Source organism: Harmonia axyridis, chromosome 6, assembly GCF_914767665.1.
Source record: "Harmonia axyridis chromosome 6, icHarAxyr1.1, whole genome shotgun sequence".
Taxonomy (NCBI): Eukaryota; Metazoa; Arthropoda; class Insecta; order Coleoptera; family Coccinellidae; genus Harmonia; species Harmonia axyridis.
In genome coordinates this window covers 39,902,263-39,923,164 of record NC_059506.1, presented here as the reverse complement: position 1 = coordinate 39,923,164, position 20,902 = coordinate 39,902,263, and the positions used below count along the sequence as shown (strand labels likewise).

The following is a 20,902-nucleotide window of genomic DNA, read 5'->3' as shown; positions in this document are numbered from 1 at the left end:
CAAAAATTCATCGAGAATTCCCTCCCTCACTCCAACAACAACAACCTCAAAAATCCCCAAACCAAACCAAACTGCAGACCCGGACCGATCCGGCAGCAATCAATTCCCCTAATTATTTTCGATTATGAACGGCGCCGTTCCAAAACGTCAAACGGCGGCTGCCGCCGCACCAAAGCGAAACGTCGAAACCGTTAACGAACGAATCGCGCGAGCAAAAAAAAAAAACCAGAGTAGAGAGAGCAGAGGGAAGAGAAACGCCCGATCCAATTTCCCGGTAAGTATTCGTTAAATTGACGTGCCGCTGTAGCGTCGGCCGATCGGCGGGGCCCTTTGTTCCGGCGGCGGCGTAATTGGGTTTCCGCCGCCGCCGCCACCGCCGCAAATAGAAATCGACTTGATTATGCCACCGGAGCGGCGGCGGGACGCTGATTAAGAAAAGATTCGAAAGATCGGTGGGCGCTTCGGAGGACCCGGTTGATTCACCGCATCTGGCTCTTGAGAGGATCCGCTTCCGTCGGCGGATGCCACTGCGACTGCACAGTATAAGAGTATATTTATATAAGTATATATAAGAGTATACTCTTTTGACCTTGTTTGGAATTGATGTGGTTTGCGTTTTATAGCATTTATAGAATTGCATAAACGATTGAATTTTATGAAGCAGGACGCTACAGTGACTGCTGCTTGTATATAAGGGTATACAACTGACAAAGAAACTGCAACACCCGGAAGGAGCTGTTTAAATTTTAAATTTTTTTTTGGTAAAACATAGAAAGTTAGCACGGAGTAAATGATTGAATTTGAAGGAAACAATCGTGAAGGTTATTTCATGTGAACGACGGCAACGATTACAGTGGTGCAGAGAACGTCAACATATGAATGAGGAATGGCATCAGGTCGTCTTTTCTGATGAATCTCGATTCTTCTTGGCCGAAGAACACGTGAACTTCAGTTTGATGTTGAGCGTCATGTACACCGGACAGTAGGCGTTATGGTATGGGGTGCTATTGCACATGCAAGCAATCTTTATTCGAGGTAACATGACAGCGCTGCGTTACCTTCAAGAAATAGTGGAGCCATATGTTCTCCCTCACCTTAACCGGCTCGAGAATTCAATATTTCAGCAAGATAATGCCCGACCTCATGTTGTTGTTTGTTAGTTTAAACTTTCTGGAAGAGTCCTATGTGAATCTTTTGCAATGGCCGATCTTTCGCCCATAGAGCATCTTTGGGACATCATGGGTGGAAGGCTTGGAAATTTACCCCAGCTCCCACGGGTTTTGGCGGCTCTGAAACATGAAGTACAGGTAACTTGAGATAGTATCCCTCAAGAAGAAAAAGACCATCTTATTGCATCAATGCCGAATCGTGTTGGGGAGTATATAGATAATCGCGGTAGACAGACACATCATTAACAAATTCATTGAAAAAAATTGTAAACCCTTCGTTGTTTTATCCAAATTTCAATCATTAAGGTACTTCTTGCTTTACTATCTATATTTTACCAAATAAAAAAAATTGAAATTTAATCAGCTCCTTCTAGGTGCTACAGTTTCTTCGTCAATTAGTAAATTTCTATTTCCTAACTTACAAATTTCAATTGATTTTGAATAGTTGAATCTTCTGTCTTTTGGCTTCACATGTGGAATTTCGTATCATCTTCGTATCACCTCATCTTTTGCATCTGAATTCATAAAAATACCTTCAGGAATTGAAATTATAAAAGTCTGAAGATTAACTTGAAATGAGTAAATAAGTGAAATGAGGAATTATGAAGTGTTTTAGTTCAATTAGTTAAGTTAATGACTATTCATAGAACTGACACTTCTAATAAATTACGGTAAACTTAGTTGAGTAAAGTTAATATCTGTATCAACAGTAAAAGAGATTCAAACCGACGATCTCTTATTTATAACATCACAAAAACGCTGAAAATACCCCCACTTTGATCAATAAAACATACGGAAGGGTCATCTGCAGCGTGGAAGCACACGACCCGACCGACGCCTTTCAAAGCGACCGTCGCGTCGAGCAAAAAGGGCCTTAACGCCCGCTCCAGTCAACTCTCATTACCGCCCAAACGTCCAATTATTTCTACTCTTGTACTACACACCGTGCGGGGATCCGTTCTCGAACACCTCTCTCCGCCTAACGCCCGGGCGTCGGCGACGTGCGTAATTTTCAAAGGGACTCATTTCGACGCAACAAACGCGGGGAAAATTGCCGGAATGGCCGAGATTAAGGGAGAATTATTATTTCTCGTTCTGCGCGAATCCGGGGGAGAAGAATCTCCGCCGGAGCGGGCGTTTTTGCCCGATGTCGGGAGAATTTTCTGGATTCTTTCTCGGGCTGGAATGTATTCGCCAGCTAACCAAACCAAATTGAAATTTTTAATTTGAGTATACAGGGTGTCCCGTAAAGACCACGTCAAACCCAGGGAGGATGTAGATCAAAGGATAACCCACCTGCTATGACATAATTCCCACTATAAAAGTCTTACCGTTTTCGAGATATTTTTTTTTTTTGGAAAATGATGAATTTTTGCCCTTTCAATAGTTTTGTCCTTACGGTTGGTACAATTTAACATCTTTTTGGTTTATTTTTTCAGTAAAATATTGCTGAAGAATGATTTTAACGTTTAACTTGAGAACATCCTCTGAACATTTTAAATGGGGGCTATGAGAAATATTTTTATTGGAAATTTTGGTAGTGGATTATTTTGTTCATGAAGCCGAATTGAGATCTCTCAATTCGGCATCACGTATGGGTGTTGCGTATACTTTGTCTTTCAGGCAGTCCCAGTATTAGAAGTCCAGAGGATTTAGGTCTTCATGTACCCATCCTTGGTACAGGAAGACTAGTCGGTCCAAATGATATTAGTAAAAAAATCTGGATCTGCATGATGTTTTCGCAAAATTTGCCGGCAAAATTGAATTTCGTTGAGGTGAATAATTATGCGAGTAATATTGAAAGGGCAAAACTTCATTATTTTACCAAAAAAAAAAACGGTAAGACTTTTATAATGGGAATTTGGCATAGCAGGTGAGGTATCCTTTGATCTATATTCTCCCTCGGTTTGACGTCGTCTTTACGGGACACCCTGTATAATATTACTCATAGACACCTCAAAAAACACGTTTTTCATTGATCGAGCTCTGATCTGAAACATAGTGAGGTTTCAAGTCTATATCTTCAGCCCAAGAGATGTGGCAACCTCAAAAGAAACAATTTTTTTTTTTTTTTAAATTATTTTGCGGCATAAAAATTTTCGGGTTAGTTCAAAATTAGGCTAATTAGAACACGTTAAACGCTCATCGATTTTTCGTAGACCTGACAGTTCAAGAAATTTTCAACTCGAAATTTTGGAAAAATCAGTAAAAATTTGAATTTCTATGCATAAATCGTTATATCTCCTGAAATATTCGTCACAGAATCCCCAAATAAGAACGTTTTTTATTGATCGAGCTCTTTTCTGAAACATGGTGAGGTTTCAAGTCTGTATCTTCAGCCCAAGAGAATCAATTTTTTTTTTTTTGAAAATTATTTTTCGACATAAAATTTTTCGGGTTAGTTCATAATAAGGCTAATTAGGGAACGTAAATTCCATCAACGCTCATCGATTTTTCGTAGACCTGACAGTTTAAGAAATTTTCAACTCGAAATTTTGGAAAAATCAATAAAAATTTGAATTTCTATACAAGAATCGTTATATCTCCTGAAATATTCATCACAGATCCCCCAAATAACAACGTTTTTTATTGATCGAGCTCTTTTCTGAAACATATGGTGAGGTTTCAAGTCTGTATCTTCAGCCCAAGGGATGTGGCGGCCTCAAGAAAATCAATAAATTTTTCTATGAAAATTTCAGTTTATAGCCTATAATTTCTGAAATAATGGACTAATCGGCCAACTGCAAGCATTTTCGTGATCTTCGTTATAAAATATCAATTGATAGAATACTATCAAATCCCAATCTAGGAATTTTTAATTTTTTGTGTTTTTTTAAGGGAGAATTATAATTTCTGGTTCTGTTCGAATCCAGGGGAAAAAAATCTCCGCCGAAGCGGGCGTTTTTGCCAGTGTCGGGAGAATTTTCTGGAATCTTTCCCGGGCTGGAATGTTTCCCGGAGTTTTTCTTCCGAATTGTTCGAGCCGAGTATTCCGGTCGGTTTTGTTCGAATATTTCGCGAAGAGTTCAAAAACGCGGTGATGCCCTCTCGACGTTCGAAACGCTCGGCCACTCGAAACGATGTGAAGATGAGATTGAATTCGTTTTGTTTTCATCGCTTTGAGATTCCTTCTATATTGTCGAGCTCTGATCTAAAACATGGTGAGGTTTCAAGTCTTTATTCTCAGCCCAAAAGATGTATCGTCAACCTCATGCTCCATAAAAATTTCAACTCAAAATTTGAAGAAAATAACTAAAAATTGGACCTCTACAAGATACCCTTATATCTCCCAATCGTTTCATACAGAAGAGTTGGCATCAGCAAAAAAAAAACTGGTAACCTGCTAAGAGAAAGTATTTCTGTGACCGCTGTTGACCTCCGAGGACAACCCGCGACCTCCCACCACATCCTGAATATTGCCTCATCCGCATGTTTGCCACGTCGCGTGTATATCATTTCCCAAACCACCTGCCCGAATATCTTCCGGAAAATACGGCTTTTCCTTCGTCTCTCCTTCAAACATACCCCCTCCCTTTCCCGTTTTCCCTGCGAAGTTTACGGATCCATCAAAATCCAATCTGCGCAAGACCGACCCCCCCGGAACCCCGACGCGCGCCCCTGGTTATTCGGCCGGGCCCCCTTTAATTCCGCGTCTTTATCTAGAAGGCCGTAAAAGATGCTGTTAACGGACATTACCCGGTCCGGAATTATTAGAAATTTTCCATTTTCCCGGAAGGGCGCAGGTGGGAAATTATGCCCGGGTTTTCATTAGGGAGGAAAAATTGGAATCCGGACGATTTTTCCCTTACCTTCCGCCTAGGTGGCGCGCGGGATCGTTTCTTTTAATGCTGATGAGGGTAGGCGAAGAAGGATGGTTCGTTATTTTTTTTAATGGCGTTGATGGATATTGGGGATCTTGTCGAAATTAGCGGGATTTGTAAGGATTTTGACGCTACGGTATTAAGGCAGAATTTGTTTGTTGGTTGGTTGTGGGAAGATGACGTAACGTAAGTTTTAATTTCTAGAAAATTGAAATAACCTCAAATGAAGTTTTGTTAGAAAAACACCTGGAATAATAATACTGATACAAAGATGAAATGAGTCTACAAAACTGGTTCCTCAGTGGGTGCTTAAGTCTAAATTAAAATGTGGATAATACCTACACAAAACAGGATGAAACAATGAAAATAGGAAATAAAGGGGTCTCAATAGCGATAAAACAATTTAAAAATAAAAAATATATATTTTAATTTTATAGTGAAACACAATTTTTTACATATACCTTTGTGTGTGACAATCACAACTTCTCCTTAAGGATTCATCAAGCCAAGTAGCTTGACATTTTAACCAGCAACTTGACTTCAAAATCTAGCTCGTGGGAAATTACATGCTTGAGCTCGACTTGATTTAATTTTAGATATTTATTGCTTGACTTGATATCATGATACTTGATATTACTCGAGCTTGATCTGAACGCATCGCACAGCATATATTTCTGCAATCTCGTGCGCGCTTAGACTAAGAAAGGGGATTCCATGAGCGCCGAGAGACTGAAGCATTCGCCAGTGTGACTTTTTTAGTAGTTTTCTCACATTCCTATGAAATCTACTGGTAGATTTTGGTAATTTCAGAAATATCTTTTCAAACTTGGCCAAATGGCCACGGATTTTGTATCAACGCCAGCATCTTCAGCTCCTGTTGAAAGACAATTTTCCAGAGCTACTCTTACAGTTACAAAAACCCGCAATAGGTTAGGCGACAAATCTACAAGATGTCTCATGTGTTTTAGATCCTGGATGGAAAATTATGATATCAAACAAAGCCTGGAGGTTTCTCAATATTAAGAAATTCTATTTTTTTATTTCGTTATGCTTTATAATGATTTAATTTATGTTTATATTTCAAAAAAGTTCATATTTTCGGTTCTTTTATACAATAAGTTTAATAAATAAAAGTGTTTCTTGCAAGGTTCCTCCTCATTCCATCATTTTTTTATTGATGTGACACTACACAATAGATCTGCTAAAAATCAAGTAGCCTGATATGATTCAAGTACTTGATAAATAAATACTTGACTTGACTTGAGATTGAAAAACTACAGACTGGCTGACATGAAATCAAGCCAACTTGCCCAAGCCAAGTAGCTTGAAAATCTAGCCAAGCCGTGAGACCCTATTTGGGAGGATAATTAACTGGAGCTTCTCATCAGATAATCTCATCACCGAATTGTATTTTTAATGATTCGATTGTTGAGGTGACTTGTGTGGAAGGTGGCACCATATTGCAGATTTTTCTCAACAACATCAGGAATAATTTCACTCCACCAACATCAGTTTCACACCACACAGTGACATTTCATCACCCGAAATTCTGCAATTCTGTTCGTTTACACATCCATTCAACCACAAATTAGCTCCATCACTGAATAAAATTTTTCGATGAACTAACTCTCTGAAAACCTTATTCATTCCAGAACATCCTACAATGCAAAACACCCAAAGAGGTCACAAAAATCCCAAGAACAAAACAACCCCATTTAGACTCCGGAAAAATTCCAATTTCCCGTTATTCTCGCCACCCTTTCCAGAAGACGTGTTTTCCACGACGTCCCATTTTTCCATCACCTATCCCCCAGGACGTATGCCTCTCCAGACGCCGCAATCCCGTCATCTTTTCCACGGGACGCTTCAGATAAATCAACCACTCAACCTTCTTAGGGGATGAACAAATGGGGGCTAACCGAAATTCGGCATAAATTAAGGCGAAGGATGTATAATATAAAAGCGCGGCCCGAATTTCCAGCAGTCAGTATTAAATTTCCATCTCCCGGATATGATGAATGTATTCCGCATGATCCGTTTTCAATTTCAAACATCCGAACGTGGACCGGATCCCGGCTTATCCAGGATCTCTTTGCGCCTCCAATTTTAAGACAGCGGCGCGCCACCTCTCGTCTAACTCCTTTTTTGCAAGACCCATAAGAAACTTTACGCTTTTACATAAGCGGGAGTTATGAGAGTCTTCTACTCTATTGGGTAAAAAAAGCATATGCTTTCTAAGTAAGCAAAAGACTAAGTAATAAAAGACTAAGATTAAGGGACTAAAAGACTCAGTTAAGTAAAAGACAGAGTTGAGTGAGTCTTTTAATTTCTTGGGTAAGAAAGCCTATGCTTTCTAAGTAAGTATGAGACTAAGTAGTAAAGGACTAAGACTAAGGGGGTAAAAGACTCAGTTAAGTATGAGACAGAGTTAAGTGAGTCTTTTACTCTCTTGGGTGAGAAAACATATGCTTTCTAAGTAAATTCAAGACTAAAAAGACTAATTAGTAAAAGACTAAGACTAAGGGGGTAAAAGACTCTGTTAAATATAAGACAGAGTTAAGTTAGTCTTTCATTATCTATGCTTTCTAAGTAAGTGAAAGACTAAGTAGTAAAAGACTAAGACTAAGGGGCTAAAAGACTCAGTTAAGTAAAAGACAGAGTTAAGTGAGTTTTTTACTCTCTTGGGTAACAAAGCATATGCTTTCTAAGTAAGTGAAGACTAAGTAATAAAAGACTAAGACTAAGGGGGTAAAAGACTCAGTTAAGTAATAAATAGAGTTAACTGAGTCTTATACTCTCTTGGGTAAGAAAGCATATGCATTCTTAGTAAGTAAGACTAAGTAGTAAAAGACAGTTTTTCACTAAAAAAAAAGTGAGTAAAAGACTCACTTAACTCCCGCTTTTGAGGGCGTGAAGTAGCTCATTTATATATGGATCTTGCAAAAAAAAAATACGCCTCATAATTGCTAACTTCAGTGTTCATAGGCTTCCATCTCATTCAAAAGAAAAATATTAATACATCATTCAACCTTTCGATTACGTAATTTTCACATTTCAGAAGTCCCTTTATTCCCTCCAATGCTGATCTAGCATACTCTATTCTGGATTTCATTTCGATTAGCATAAGAACCTAAATGCAATTTAAACATCTCGATGCACAGTTTCAATCCGGACACGTAATTTGAAAATTATCAGAAAAAACAAAATTTTGAGCTATTGCATCGAACAATACAGGTCCATCCTTACGAAAAAAAATAACAAAACGTCCGAACCGACGCTGAGTTAACAAACCCCATCCTACCCCAAACCGGACGCCCCTGATGCGTCGACCCAATTCCGACGCTGCTCCCGCGAACCAGACCTGTCAAAACTGTCCGACTCTCCTCGTTCCGATATCGGAAGACGATCCCGTCCACCACCACCACCCCTTTCATCCTAGGGGTTGAAAAAACATCCCCTCATCTCGCGAGCATCTTCGCCGTTCCCGGGGGGGGCGCCCGGTGATGTAGCCGGCCTGCGGGCGGAATAATTGAAGATCGACCGGGCGATAAACTCGATACAGTGGCGCGAACGGGGGGAATTGGCCGAGGGGTGCATAAACATGCGGGGGGGTAGGTCTGAAGAGAAGTTCCCCGGGGCGGTTTGTTTTGAATAGACGTCGGCGTCGTTACGTTGGCCTGGCGCACTTAGCGGACAGCGTTTTGACAATGACGGTCTTAATTGCCGTTGACGGGGCGTCTTTACGCCCCCTTTGTCGTTTGTTCTGGTTTAAGGGGTAGTTTGGACTGGCGTGATGATGAATGGGGATGCGATGAAGTTGTGGCGTTGTAGAGAGGCTTTTGAATGATCTGTATAGAGTGGGTTGTTTGGAAGTTTTGGGGTTTTTGGGGGTTTATTTAAAGGTGAATTTGTGGTTATGTTGTTGGTTTTTGATTTTTGCGTTTTTGGAAGTACCGAATAACTATCAAAATATAGAAAAAATGTACAAAACGCCGAAAATCTCATCTTCTTAGTTTCCGTGGTTACGAAAAGATTGGATAATTTATTTTCGATATTCTTTATAAATTTTCTATAGTTCTGAACAACATGAAATTTAGCATGAGACTTCAATTTGTCAACATTTTCATGTTGATCGAATCTGCAGTTTGGAAATTAACAACTATATTTATTAAACTTCTGGGGGATTTTGCACATTAATGAACTTAACATCAAAATTTAAGATCAGGACCTACCCTGAAAATTTCGAGTTTCTAAGTCTTTTCAGTCAAGTCAAGTAGTCATTTATCAAGTACTTGAATCATATCAAGCTACTTGATTTTTAACAGTTTTATTGTGTAGTGTCACATAAATCAAAAATTATGAAATGAGAAGGAACCTTGCAAAAAACACTTCTATTTATTAAACTTATTCTATAAAAGAATCGAAAATATTAACTTTTTTGAAATAGAAAAATAAATTTAATCACTATAAATCATAACGAAATAAAAAAATAGAGTTTCTTAATATTGAGAAACCTCCAGGCTTTGTTTGATATCATAATTTTCCATCCAGGATCTAAGACACATGAGGCATCTTATAGATTTATCACCTAACCTATTGCAGGTTTTTGTAACTGTAAGAGCAGCTGATGATACTGACGTTGATAAAAAATTCTTGGCCATTTTGGCGAAGTTTAAAAAGATATTTCTGAAACTACCAAAATCTACCAAAAGATTCCATAGAAATGTGAGGAAACTACTAATAAAGTCATACTGGCGAATGCTTCAGTCTCTCGGCGCTCGAGGAATTCCCTTGTTTAGTCTAAGCGCGCACGAGATTGCAGAAATATATGCCGTGTGACACGTGCATGTCAAGCTCAAGTAATATCAATTAGCTTGATATCAAGTCAAGCAATAATTATCTAAAATCAAGTCAAGTCAAGCTCAAGTATGTAATTCTTCAAGAGGATTATTTTCAAGTCAAGTACTTGGTTAAAATGTCAAGCTACTTGGCTTGATGAATCCCTATTCGTGAATAACTTGTTGATTATAGTTAGTTTGAGATATATTATCTCAAAGTTTGGCCCGAAAATTCAATAAAGACATGATCAACACAATAAAAGTTCTGCGAAATCCTGCATAAATCTATTCAACAAGCAACTTTAAATTCAAATTCCGCAATTCACAAAATTGAAATACGCCCTCTTCTCAAGCGATAATAAACCGAAAGTAATAACTTAAAGCATTACACCCAAATGGAGATTTACGCGAAGAACGGTCGGCGTATAATCCCAAAAACATCAAGTGTCACCCCGTATAGGGGCCATACTTCCGGAATAAAATACTGCCGTATATCAGCCGGAAAAGGTTGTTCGATTTGATTTATGCCCACTCAGTGTGACATTTGTAGCTCTGCTCCGGATTAGACTCTGGGTTACATATGTCCTTTGTGTTGCGAAATCTATAAAGCGCCGCTCTACGTCCCCGCCATATTTATGTTGATAGTTTAACGCCGCGTTGACTGCGACGGGGCAGTGGCGTACCCAAAGAGATGGAGTAAGGGGTATATATCCCCCCAACCCAGGGGGAATATCCATTATAAGTCACAACGCTCAATAATTGAATCTTGCAAAAATTTAAACAACGAATTCTTCAACTAGCGGTATTATCAAAGGGCTCGATCAATCGTCAAAATCAAGTAAAAGGTCCGAACTACTCGAATTGCATCGCCAGCACCCCTGATTAGTATTTCTTGAATTTTTAAGGACCTCAAAGTGAATAAATGATACCATATTATATCTATAAATTATGCCTTTGTCGCAAAGAATATCTTTGTCGACACTTTGGATCCCATTACTTACTCCGTTGATATTTTCACTCACAAAGATAGGTCAGTAGGTTTAGTATATTCTGTTGATTAGTTTGAGGTGGATGACGTGAACATTTTCTATTATATTCTCTATTATATTCCGCTATAACTCTTAATGTATGTTACATTATCACGAAACTAATTAAAATTATGAGTATCTACCTAAGCAAAGTTGATGCAGGCGAATCTTTAATGGTGGGTTTATGCACCATTCCTAAGAACTAAAGACTAAGAACTAAGAACTAATGGTGGATTTATGCACCAGTCCTAAAAACTAAAGACTAAGAACTACGAACTAAGAACTTATGGTGGATTTATGCACCAGTCCTAAAAACTAAAGACTAAGAACTACGAACTAAGAACTAATGGTGGATTTATGCACCAGTCCTAAGAACTAAAGACTGAGGTCTACGAACTAAGAACTAATGGTGGGTGTATGCACCATTCCTAAGAACTAAAGACTGAGAGCTACGAACTAAGAACTAATGGTGGATTTATGCACCAGTCCTAAGAACTAAAGACTGAGGTCTACGAACTAAGAACTAATGGTGGGTGTATGCACCATTCCTAAGAACTAAAGACTGAGAGCTACGAACTACGAACTAATGGTGGATTTATGCACCAGTCCTAAGAACTAAAGACTGAGGTCTACGAACTAAGAACTAATGGTGGGTGTATGCACCATTCCTAAGAACTAAAGACTGAGAACTACGAACTAAGAACTAATGGTGGGTTTATGCACCAGTCCTAAGAACTAAAGACTAAGAACTACGAACTAAGAACTAATGGTGGATTTATGCACCAGTCCTAAGAACTAAAGACTGAGGTCTACGAACTAAGAACTAATGGTGGGTGTATGCACCATTCCTAAGAACTAAAGACTGAGAGCTACGAACTACGAACTAATGGTGGATTTATGCACCAGTCCTAAGAACTAAAGACTAAGAACTACGAACTAAGAACTAATGGTGGATTTATGCACCAGTCCTAAGAACTAAAGACTGAGGTCTACGAACTAAGAACTAATGGTGGATTTATGCACCAGTCCTAAGAACTAAAGACTGAGGTCTACGAACTAAGAACTAATGGTGGGTGTATGCACCATTCCTAAGAACTAAAGACTGAGAGCTACGAACTACGAACTAATGGTGGATTTATGCACCAGTCCTAAGAACTAAAGACTAAGAACTACGAACTAAGAACTAATGGTGGATTTATGCACCAGTCCTAAGAACTAAAGACTGAGGTCTACGAACTAAGAACTAATGGTGGATTTATGCACCAGTCCTAAGAACTAAAGACTGAGGTCTACGAACTAAGAACTAATGGTGGGTGTATGCACCATTCCTAAGAACTAAAGACTGAGAGCTACGAACTACGAACTAATGGTGGATTTATGCACCAGTCCTAAGAACTAAAGACTAAGAACTACGAACTAAGAACTAATGGTGGATTTATGCACCAGTCCTAAGAACTAAAGACTGAGGTCTACGAACTACGAACTAATGGTGGATTTATGCACCAGTCCTAAGAACTAAAGACTGAGGTCTACGAACTAAGAACTAATGGTGGATTTATGCACCAGTCCTAAGAACTAAAGACTGAGGTCTACGAACTAAGAACTAATGGTGGATTTATGCACCAGTCCTAAGAACTAAAGACTAAGAACTACGAACTAAGAACTAATGGTGGATTTATGCACCAGTCCTAAGAACTAAAGACTGAGGTCTACGAACTAAGAACTAATGGTGGGTGTATGCACCATTCCTAAGAACTAAAGACTGAGAGCTACGAACTACGAACTAATGGTGGATTTATGCACCAGTCCTAAGAACTAAAGACTGAGGTCTACGAACTAAGAACTAATGGTGGGTGTATGCACCATTCCTAAGAACTAAAGACTGAGAACTACGAACTAAGAACTAATGGTGGGTTTATGCACCAGTCCTAAGAACTAAAGACTAAGAACTACGAACTAAGAACTAATGGTGGATTTATGCACCAGTCCTAAGAACTAAAGACTGAGAACTACGAACTAAGAACTAATGGTGGGTGTATGCACCATTCCTAAGAACTAAAGACTGAGAGCTACGAACTACGAACTAATGGTGGATTTATGCACCAGTCCTAAGAACTAAAGACTGAGGTCTACGAACTAAGAACTAATGGTGGGTGTATGCACCATTCCTAAGAACTAAAGACTGAGAGCTACGAACTAAGAACTAATGGTGGATTTATGCACCAGTCCTAAGAACTAAAGACTGAGGTCTACGAACTAAGAACTAATGGTGGGTGTATGCACCATTCCTAAGAACTAAAGACTGAGAACTACGAACTAAGAACTAATGGTGGGTTTATGCACCAGTCCTAAGAACTAAAGACTAAGAACTACGAACTAAGAACTAATGGTGGATTTATGCACCAGTCCTAAAAACTAAAGACTAAGAACTACGAACTAAGAACTAATGGTGGATTTATGCATCAGTCCTAAAAACTAAAGACTAAGAACTACGAACTAAGAACTAATGGTGAGTTTATGCTCCAGTCCTAAGAACTAAAGACTAAAAACTACGAACTAAGAACTAATGGTGGATTTATGCACCAGTCCTAAAAACTAAAGACTAAGAACTACGAACTAAGAACTAATGGTGGATTTATGCACCAGTCCTAAAAACTAAAGACTAAGAACTACGAACTTAGAACTATGAATTGAACGCTAACAAATCAATGAGGGCGTTTATGCACGTTTCCTAAGAACTAAGAACTAATACTAGCATAAACGCCACTGAATTCTTAGGTTTAGTTCTTAGTTCATAGTTCTTAGTCCTTAGTTCTTAGGTACGGTGCATAAATCCACCATAAACTTAAGAATTCAGTGTCGTTTATGCACTCTCTTGTTAGTTCTTAGTTAAGGCATGCGCACGTGCTCGAACTACTTCCTATTTGTTCTTTTCTGTGATGTTTGACATTGATATTGATTGTGAAATAATTAAATTCAATTTTTTCAAATACACCTAATACTTTTCATCGATAAACACGAATAACGGAACATAAAATGATAGAAACTGGTACTCTTGTTAATATTGAAATTCTATGCGGCGCACGCTCACTTCTATATTTTACCTGAGCCCGTAGTTCTTAGTTAAAAGTTGGTTAATTTTCTAGTGCTAGTGTTAGTTCTTAGTTCTTAGGTAAAATGCAAAAACGCCCTCATTGATTTGTTAGCGTTCTATTCTTAGTCTAAGTTCTTAGGAATGGTTCATAAACCCACCATAAGTTTAATGCTTTTGAAAACAACAGTTGACACTTCGACGGGTGAAAATCAATCTTAAAAAGTATCTATAAATTCAAAGGATATGGAAAACGAATAACTAATTTTTTTTTCGTTTCTAGGTCTTTATACCCCCCAAGGCCACTGCGACAAGGTCGATAGAAACGAGGATCTTTCGTTAAGGTGACGCGATTCGCTCGATTAGAAAAAGCTGCAGCTGGTTAATATTTCGTTTTTGCTGGGACCACTGAACCGTGGATGGGAATGAATTGAGGTGTTCTTTGAGTCGCATTGGTTGACATTTTTAATGTCAACGATATCCATAGAGACGCTGTGTCTCATAAAGGTGAGAAAGTTGCATATTATTATGGTAGAAAATGTTTCATTTTGGTTCTGCATTTTCGGTAATAAAGCTTTGTTGTAAATGAGGAGCGGTTTCTGGAAATGGTCTCAATGTTTTAAAATCCAAAAGAGATTTTGATATTCTTTGAACGCTCGTTCACCGATTAATTTCTTCAGAAATAAATTAATTTCATGGCATTCAGACAATTTTTCAATTCTGGAAAAAGTACCTCTCCGAACGGGACTCGAACCCGCAACCTCTGAATAACTAGGCCGATACTCAAACGACTAAGCCACCGAGGAAATTGAAAATTCTCCGCGGAGAATCTTCAACTTCCTCGTTCCAGAGTTCTAAGGTACTCCAGTATCTGGAATGGCTTCGAAGAGGTTATACTTCCTCACTTCTACAAGTTTTTTGTCCAAAGTATTTTTGCATTGGCTAGCGGTAATTCAGATAATTCAGAGTTTCTTCCACCTCTCAAGAGAATCTGCAATCTTCGTTTTCCGCTAGACTCATTCACCTCATGTTGTGTTTTCTGAGGTGGCAATGCTCTGTAAAGAAGTGAAGAAGTGTAGCAAATTGTTGATAATATTTAGATACTTCTTCGATCTCTCAGTATCAAAATTTCCAAGAAACTTTTTGTAATAATTCAATCCAGGAAGATTCCGCCAGAGTGTTCCTCTTTCTGTTTTTTCCTTTGCCTGAAACTCTTTCTTGTAGGTATATTTTCCCATTCCTCAAGAGGAATGCCTCGCCATCGCTAGCAAAACCTGCCTTGGACACGAAACTTATAGAAGTGAGGAATAAACCTCCTTAAGGCCATTCCAGATATTGGAGTTCATCAGAACTCTGGAACTGGAAGGCGAGCTGTAGATCACGTTATTGAGAGAATAGCTCTGATGGGGAGCACAATAGACCAATAGGTCGCAGTCAAACGAAACCTCCTTAATGAAATCTTAAATCTAAGAGGATTCTGGACCAATGAAATTAGTTTTTGCTTCTTTTTTGGCAGGTCTTTTGGACTAAACAGAATTTGTTATTCTTGCCCATTTCATTGAGTTTCCTTTGGTACTATAATACCATCTCAGAATCCATTATATGTGAGCTCAAAGATTTGCTTGTAGCCTGGCAAAAACAAATGTAGCGTCACTTAACTTTCAATAGCTCGATCCAGACCTAACTCTATTTTCCGAAATTCTGACACGCATTTTTTTAAGCTTGGTACTAATGAGGAAAAAGTTGGTATCACAGTGGCGATGCCATCTGTGAGTCAGACGTGAGTTCAGTTCTTATTGCAAATCACATCAACTCCATTATTCCACAATTACAACCTTGACCTACCCGCCAAAAACCCAAAACCACCTTTCAACGCGAAAAAAAAACCACCGACGTTCCATATTTCGCCAATTATCGACCACAAATAGAAAAGATAATGGGAAAAGTTGAAAAGGCCGATCCGATCCCGAGGCCTCCTAGATTATTCAGGTTCCAACTTGAAGAACGGCCCCTGCGATAAAGTTTCCCGACAAGACCGTCAATTAATCAAAAGGGCAAATAATAAAAGTTGTCAATAAAACATCGGGGTTCGAGGAGAAACTGGGGAATAGTTAGGGATTGGCACGCCATCGTTTCATCGTCGATACAACGGACTGACTCCCACGACGTCAGCGTCGAAAATGCAATTACAGGTGTCTGAATTATTGATAGGGTTATATATATCGGAGACCGGTGTTGAATGTCCTCGTGTGTGCTGAAGGGGGTTGCAGTTGTTGCTGCCGCTTTGTTCGATCGGCGATGTACTCGATATTGTGATATTCTTTCAGTATAAAGATTTTATTTATTTAACAGGCCAATTGAAAAGTCCCCGGTCTACCATTGTAAAACACATTTTTTTTGGCAGAATTCGATTTTATTGTTCAACATAGTTGCCTTCGAGGGCGATACAGCGATTATAGCAATCTTACTACTTTTCGATACCATTTTTCTAGTACGATTTGTCTTTCGCTTCCAAATAGGCCTCAGTTTCGGCGATTACTTCTTCATTGGCGCTAAATTCCTTTTCAGCGAGCATTCTTTTGAGCTCTGAGAACAGGAAAAAGTCGCTGGAGGCCAGATCTGGCGAATACGGTGGATGCAAAATCAATTCGAAGCCCAATTCATGTAATTTTGCTGTTGTTTTCATTGATTTGTGACACGGCGCATTGTTCTGATGAAATAGCAGCTTTTTTTTTCAAATGAAGCCGGTTTTTGACGATTTCATCCTTAAAACGATCCCGTAACGCTATATAATGATCGCTGTTGATGGTCTGGCTCTTTTGGAGGTAATCAAGGAATATTTTACCTTGCGCATCTCAGAATACTGATGCCATAACCTTGCCAGCTGACTGTTGTGGTTTTCTTCGCCTTGGATTCGGTTCATCGTTTTCAGTTCTCTCAGCTGAAAGTCGATTGGACTCCGGAGTGAAATGTTGGAGCCATTGTCACATATTGACGCAAAAGATCAAGTTTATCGCACTTAAACAGCTTCAAACACTGCTCAGAATCATTAACACGTTGATTTTCCTGGTGCAGACTCCGGAAACTCTTCATCAAGCCAAGATTTTGCTTAAACTGTATTTTTTTCCCTTCAAAAAGCAATATTTTATCAGCACACAAAATTCTTTTTTCAAATAACAAAAGTAGCTACACTCACAACGCAATATTTCACAAACGAATGATCGGACTGCTGTCAAATTTTGACACATATCGTTTGAAGGTTGGTACTAACTAAAAATCATATGGATTTAGTATTAGCACCGCCATCTGTGCTCAGACCGGGGACTTTTCAATTGGCCTAACATGCTTTAGGTCCTTCCAACACAAACTCCAATCTACAGCATCTCAAAGAAATCCAACTAGAAGGCTCTCTGAAGTCGTTGACGTCGTTGACTCCTGAAATTGACAGATGTTCTTCGCCCGAAGGCTACGCAAATACGCATAGTCCAACTGTCAACGTCAACCTTATGTGCCGAATCCACCCCTGCTTCGACCGACTTCTCTGCCCGCTTAGACGTCTGAATCCGACGGCGTTGTTTGGACGTCCCGACGCTACTACGCCGGTAACGCAAATAGGAAATTGCCCCCTTTCATGTTGTTCGCAGTGCCAATTAGAAAAACATGAGACTATCAGGAATTCCCTTTGACTCACAATTTCACGCCTGTCTGCCGCATATTCGAGTGGAAATTATAGAGGGCGTGACGGGAAGACCTGTCGATACGCCGCCGCCCCCCCAAGGGGGGCGACTATGTCATCGCCGGTCCCCCTTAATGGGCCGACAACGGGAAAATTAGATGTTTCTCCCGACGCGGACGAGTTGGAGATCGAGGCGGCTGATAGGGTTCTCGCAGTGGGGAGAGGGGGAGTTGGAATTGCAGATAACGGGACGGAGGAGAGGGTGATTTTTCTTTGATTCGATTAAAATGGGAACATGACAGAGGCGATAGACGCGTTTATGATGTTTGGGATATGAGAATGGGTCGACGTTGTTGTTTTCACTCGTGGTTTTTCGTCTGTATCTCGTAATTTGCACGAAATTACGAGCAATCGGATGATGGAAATCAGTTATTCCATTATTGGTAATCGAGTACTGGTATTCGATTACTAGTATTCGATTACCAGTATTCGATCACTAGTAATCGGATATCGGTAATCGATTACCAGTAATCGATTACTAGTAATCGGCTATCGGTAATCGATTACTGGTAATCGGATATCGGTAATCGATCACTAGTAATCGGACCTTATCATCAACATCAAAATATGGGATGAGTATGTTGGTTCTTGGTATGGCTGTAGAATTTCAACCTTTTAATATTGCCGTGAATGTTCTTTGGCCACGATATGGTGAGATTTCATTTCCAGAACATTGAAATTGATTCATTTGATATGTGCATATTCTGGATTTTCTTCAGACGGTGAAATGGTGGAATACATTTTTGTCCTTTGTTCTGGTGTGGTGGTCGTGAACTTCTTGGTGTTTATGGAAGTTGTCCTTATTTTCAAAGATGTACATAAGGCACTCGATCATTTACAGTGATCCGAGTTGATATTTTGCGTGTATAATATGAAATGTTTGCATACATAACAGTAATATTTATGGAATTCTTATTTCAGGTACTATCCTCCCAACTGCAACTACCCCTGTCTGACTCTGATTGGTTCTCCTAACTTTGGAGAACGTTCCGTTAAAAGGGACTTGGAAACCCAACTAGCAATTATAACAGAAAACAAGAAACTTCAAACGGAATTGCATGAGGAGTGTGTGGATCTGTACAAGTTCGGCTTGCCAATGGAGAAGAAAAGGAGAGGCCCTAAATGGGTGCACGGTTTTGTATACTTTTTCCGTAGTTATTTTTAAAACAATCAAACTGTTACAACAATTTATGAGTGAATTTTTTGGTTTTACATCTCGTACGACTGAATTTTTTGGAAATATTGTCCTCCTTATGGTCCCACTATATCCATCTGAGCTTGTTTCTACCAGCTCCTATGGAATTTCTATATTAATAATTCTGTAATAAGAGGTCCTTAATGTTGGACATAATTGTGATATTTCTAGTGATGCTCTCAATTGTTTGTTAGTCATAATTTCTTTGCATTTAATTGTTGAAATGTCTTGTTATTTTTGAAAATATTTCAGTATTATTATTAGGCATTTGAATATTTTGAATATTGAACTGCCTTTTCTTCATCTGATTCCGAACTGGTCCAGATACTTGCTCAATAAACTTATTAACATAATAATAAAATGATTTTCCATCGTATTGACCCTTTACTTGACCGAGAGATGGCGTCGTGGGCTTGGTATATAAACCGAACCGAGATGATGAAGGCAGAGACCATTGTTTTTAATGAACTAAACTAAAACAAAAGCATTTTTTGTGATTATTAAAACACAAGTAATGATTATATATAATGGAAAATCTGTATTTTTGACAGTTTGTTGATTTTCATTAATTATGTAGCATATTCCAACATTAATCTCAATCAATTCGTGTGATTTCAGTTGAAACGGGATCGTCAAAACCTCCATGAATATCTTGTGTGAACGGCCCTCAAGGAAAGCTGTTGGTTGTGACTATCGGGGTCTTCTGATTTCAAGCCAGATGGTATTACCTGAAAATCTACAGCACCCATGTTTGTCCTGCTGTTGGAATTTAATTTATTCAGTATATTCACTAAATTTAACTAAAATGTTTCTTAAAATGAACCTGAGCAATATCTTTGGAATCAAAATTCTCTTTTTTTATATGTCTGAATGTTTTTTGTAAATAAAATAATGTTCCCTATTTTTTCATCAATAAAATAATAAATTCATATTTTTTATTATTTCTGAAACCTTTCTATTCCCTCCCTAATATTCTGAATGAACTAGAAAATCTAGTAATCAGGTTAAGAAATTTTAGGATATTAAAAATCCTAGAAACTGAATTCTAAATGACCTTGACCTTGAAAATCGACCTTGACCTTAAACTCAAGCTAATCTTGAAAACGATTTTCGACATTTACAATGTGATAAAGATACAACTATTCAAAGTTCAAATCGAAAATTTTCAGTTTGACCTTGACTTTGAAATTCGACCTTGACCTTGAACTCAAGCTCATCTTGAAAACGATTTTCGACATTTACAATGTGATAAAGATACAACTATTCAAAAGTCAAATCGAAAATTTTCAGTTTGACCTTGACTTTGAAATTCGACCTTGACCTTGAACTCAAGCTCATCTTGAAAACGATTTTCGACATTTACAATGTGATAAAGATACAACTATTCAAAAGTCAAATCGAAAATTTTCAGTTTGACCTTGACCTACTTCTCAAGGTCAAAATGAAAAATTTTCGTGTTGACCTTGGACTGCCCTTGACTTAAGTCACCAAGGTCAAATCCAAAAATTTTTCGTTAATTGTGGAAATTTTTCGGTTTGACCTTGGCGATTTAAGTCAAGGTCAGTCCAAGGTCAAAATGAAAAATTTTCGTGTTGACCTTGGACTGACCTTGACTTAAGTCACCAAGGTCAAATCCAAAAATTTTTCGTTAATTGTGGAAATTTTAGGATTTGACCGAAGTGACTTAAGTCAAGGTCATCCCAAGGTCAACACGAAAATTTTTCATTTTGACCTTGGACTGACCTTGACTTAAATCGCCAAGGTCAAACCGAAAAATTTCCACAATAAACGAAAAATTTTTGGATTTGACCTTGGTGACTTAAGTCAAGGTCAGGCCAAGGTCTACACGAAAATTTTTCATTTTGACCTTGAGAAGTAGGTCAAGGTCAAACTGAAAATTTTCGATTTGACTTTTGAATAGTTGTATCTTTTTAGATCACATTGTAAATGTCGAAAATCGTTTTCAAGATGAGCTTGTGTTCAAGGTCAAGGTCGAATTTCAAAGTCAAGGTCAAACTGAAAAT

General features: G+C 38.6%; 1 long non-coding RNA gene across 1 annotated transcript; it reads left to right on the top strand.

Moving 5' to 3' along the window:
- The first annotated feature begins 14,252 nt into the window (after positions 1-14,252).
- On the top strand, positions 14,253-19,809 carry LOC123683400. The gene is made up of 2 exons (XR_006747972.1): positions 14,253-14,454; positions 18,605-19,809. It is a non-coding gene; the product is annotated as an uncharacterized LOC123683400 (long non-coding RNA).
- Positions 19,810-20,902: the final 1,093 nt, after the last annotated feature.